A 4206-nucleotide genomic window follows, 5' to 3' on the forward strand; every position below is an offset into this window, starting at 1 on the left:
AAAACCCTAGCAGTAGCGCGTATTTTGTGTCCACTAGTAGCGTGGGAGGCCGCGCTACTAATAAGGCGCTACAGCTATTGCTTAGCAGTAACGCGTGCCCGCACGCGCTACTGCTAGGACAAATAGCTGCAGCGTTTGTTCAGTACCACACTACTGCTAAGGTAACTACTTGCAGCGTGTTTTCTGTCCATCGCTACTACTATATTTTTTTTAGTGTATTTATGCGCCATCGTACAAATATTGGTACAATACCACCTGTTATGAGGTTTACATCATTATGTCCATAACAGTGTGTCAAATGAAGGTGGATTAGGTTTAAGTGGAGGCAATATGTGGTGCATGTCAAAAGTATACTACTAATCCAAACTTGATCTAGTTTGGACTAGTAGTACTTTCGATGTGCACCACATGTTGCCTCCACTTGAATCTAATCCGCCAGCACAAGCTATTTAATCATCATCATAGTCATTACCACCAACAGTATTTATTTAATCAGCACTAACACTAGCTAATAATAATCATCATAGTCATTACCACCAACACTAGCTATTTTATCATCATAGTAATAGTGTAGCACATCACCATCCTCAAACTCATTTCTAGCTAGCTAATCACTCCTGCTGCTCTTTCTTAGGTAAAATAACATAAAACATGTATAGCTCTCCTCCTCGATCAAACTGGAGCATGCAGATGAACCTGTCTCCTAATCATGGGTAGCGCATCTGTTTGCTGCCCCCCTAGTACTTCTCTGCGCTCCCCCATCACATATTTGGTCCATTCTTGCACTATTAAGCATCCGTCGCTAATCTTGAATGCACTAAAGTAATCTGTAGGATATCTTGGCCGTAAGCTGATAATACTCATGGTACCTTTAGTCTCGATCCCATAAGGCACAACATTCATCGGGAGTCCCTGTTGAAGAACATCGTACGGTAACATACTTAGCAATAAAGTTTAGCTTCAAAAATAATATATGGAAAAGATGCACTGATGACAAATAGTAAAAATCTTACCATCCTTCCTAAATTGATGTGACCGTAGTTCATTACGAACACTATTGGTCGCACATTTTCGGTACTAACATTTCTAAATGCAGGAAGAAAATTTGTCTTGACAGTATCAAGATCCTCAAGCCATGAAACATAATGACTGAGCTCCTCACAGTTGAGTTCGGCCCCAGGACAGTATACAGTCCTGTCTACCAAGCGCTGGACATGTTTGCTTGCACCGAAATAAGCTGACAATACAAATTAGTTGTCAACTATTTTTGAATAAACAATATCAAAGACATAAATATGGTTGAGAAACTTACATAATGGTATAACTAGAGGCGTCTGCACATCGACCCAGATGTTGGTATTACCTTCAATATCATCTTCCGGACGAATATCAAAGGTGATAACCATATCAGGCTCAAATGCATAAGTCTTGCATAGTGCTCGCCATGTTTTGCATCCAAAATAGGTGTAGTCGTCTGAATTGTATAACTTTGCATGGAAAATATAACCATGCTCGGTCTTCAAGTAAACTTTCTTTTCCTCCATACTATGACTGAAACCTATCTTATTCAATACAAAAACTCTTGCATGGCAGGGGATACGCTAGTAGAATAGTAAAAAAAATAAGTTGAAGCAAATGAAGCAGATGTCATGCTTAATTACGAAAAAAGACTTGTCGTTGTGACTTACTGTATCCACTTCGAAGTTCTCGTCCAGCTTGATGCTGAAGCGCCTATCATCATCTAGGAAGATTCCATCGCACAGGCCGCGCTCGTCTTCGCAGTATTTGCAAATACCGAAATCATTTTCGTCGTCAGACATTTCCTATGTTCATAGTTAAAACATTAATTGAAAATCGATCGAAGACAACTACCAAGATACTCAACACACTAATCCGGGGCACTCGATATTTCCTACATATTCTGGCACAACTCATGCCAAAATTCACGGAAAAATCCGGCATGACCTTTGCTAAAATAGGACATATCGAGCGCCTGAAATTTGCCGGAACGGAAATGAATCAACACTCCGGCAAAACATAGGCCACTCAGAGGTGTAACCTGCAAACATGACCGGCCACTTGGATATTGAGCAACACAAGATATACATTTCAAAATATCTTATAGGACTCAAATTAGCATGCATTCAATAAGCAAAAGTAAATCATCTCATGCGTTAGTACATCGTCGAATATTATCACTAATACATCACGAATAGTGTCATACATATAACATCACTAATACAACTAAAACTCTAGCACACGACGGGTATCGGGGCGGGCGGTGGACACCCACAGAGAAGGCACCATCACGGGATCATAGCTCCAGTGAGATCCCCGGAGAACCTGCCAGGTATTGGAGAACGGCCTGTGCTCCAACGCAAACAAGTAGCGATGGACGTGCGCGTCCTCCTCACTGACACGGTGACGCACCACCTCCGCGGAGTCCTCGAGCCTCTGGATCGTCACTGGCCCACGCGACCGCCACCAAAGAAGGTTCGGGTCAACGACAGGCTGGCTCCTCACCAACCTGCGCCCCCTGGTAGGTAGCGCCTCCCAGTACCACCCCGGCGGAGCCCGGTCCCGGACATGGCCGATCTGGTCAAGCAGGTGTCGTCCTCCGCCGACTCGATGACGAGGATGCGGGATAGGCATCGTCCACGTCGAGGCGGGAAAAAATGCTTTAACTAAAAAATAGAAACAAGTTCTTACTAACTAGTTCTATTAATTCAATTAGTTCTTACTAAAAACAAACTTACTATAAATAAAAATATTCTAGTACCTAATTAGTACCTAGTTCTTACTAACTAATTAGTACCTAGGAACTACTGCCCTAATTACCATCTAAGTAATTAACTAACTAGCACTAAAAATAGCCTAGGGTTCATACTAACTAGCACTAAATAGCTAGGGTTCATACTAAGCAGAGAAGAGGGGTCGAAAGGGGAGAGAGGGATTGGAAGGGGAGAGTGCTTAGAGAGGGCGGGGAGAGAGATGGGGTCGGGGGAAACTGCGGCACCGAGGCGCGGCGAGGCGGGGTCGGGGGAGACGGCGGCGAGGCGGGGTCGGGAGAGACGGCGGCGAGGCGGGGTCGGGGGAGACGGCGGCGAGGCGAGGTCGGGGGAGACGCCGGCGAGGCGGGGTCGGGAATTGGGGGAGGAAGCAGAGGAGAGGAAATCAGGCCGCGCGGGGGGTTAGGTGAAAATAGCTTTAACTGTAGCGTGGGAAGGAAAAACGCGCTGCTGCTAAAATCAGTAGTAGTAGCGTTGTTCGTAGAAGGGCGCTACTACTATACCTAGCACGTCGGGAATGGTGTGGCAATTATAGTAGTAGCGCTTTCTGTTCCAGCCGCGCTACTGCTAAGCTGCTAACAGTAGCGCGGTTCTGCCAAACGCGCTATTGCTAAGTAGCAGTAGCGCCTCATTTTAACAAGCGCTACTGGTAACATTCTGTGTATAAGGTTTACCCTAGTAGTGATACTGGCTAACCGTGGATGGCGATGGAAAGTGGTTGGGCAGGTAGAGGTGGGCGGGTCAATAGGCTCGACGAAGAAAAAGGTAGGTGGCGGGAGGAAGAAGAATAGTAGCAACAATAGTTTGTTGTCAATGGAGGAGATGTACCCTATTTGATGGATTCTGAGGGGTGGGGTGTGGGAGGTTGCGTGCACTAGTGGTGAAGGCAAGGTGTAGAGGGATGGCTGTCGTCGGCAGCGGTGGAGCTGGCGATTCGTGCAGGGAGCGATGTGCGAGAACATCCGCCAGTTGTAGGGGGGCGGTGGTAGGTGGTTAGGCAGGGAAAGGTGGGCGGGTCATGAGGGAGGACAATGAAAATAGTTGTGCCATGAGGAAGAAGAACCAATAGCAGGTGGTCGCTGGCGAAGAAGAGGCAAGGGATTAATGCAACTGTGTGCATGGTACGGGAGGTCTCCGACGGCGAAAATAGTGGCAGGGTTTAGAGGAATGGCCGACCCAATATGCTTCTGTATTTCATTTGCACAATCCACCTTGAGCAATCATAGAAATAGAAAAAATTTGTGAAACTATGTTAGAAAGATCTATTTGGTCGAACATGCGAGGAAGAGTGCACAATCACCTTCAGCGTCTACGTATTGTGGGCATAGGAACGCAAATTATCTACATTGTCGCCCGTAGCAACGCACGGGCAAGTTAAACTATAACGTTGGTGTTTGTGTCACTTGCTTACCCCCCC

This window comes from Triticum dicoccoides, chromosome 7B, assembly GCF_002162155.2.
Source record: "Triticum dicoccoides isolate Atlit2015 ecotype Zavitan chromosome 7B, WEW_v2.0, whole genome shotgun sequence".
In the NCBI taxonomy this organism is placed as follows: Eukaryota; Viridiplantae; Streptophyta; class Magnoliopsida; order Poales; family Poaceae; genus Triticum; species Triticum dicoccoides.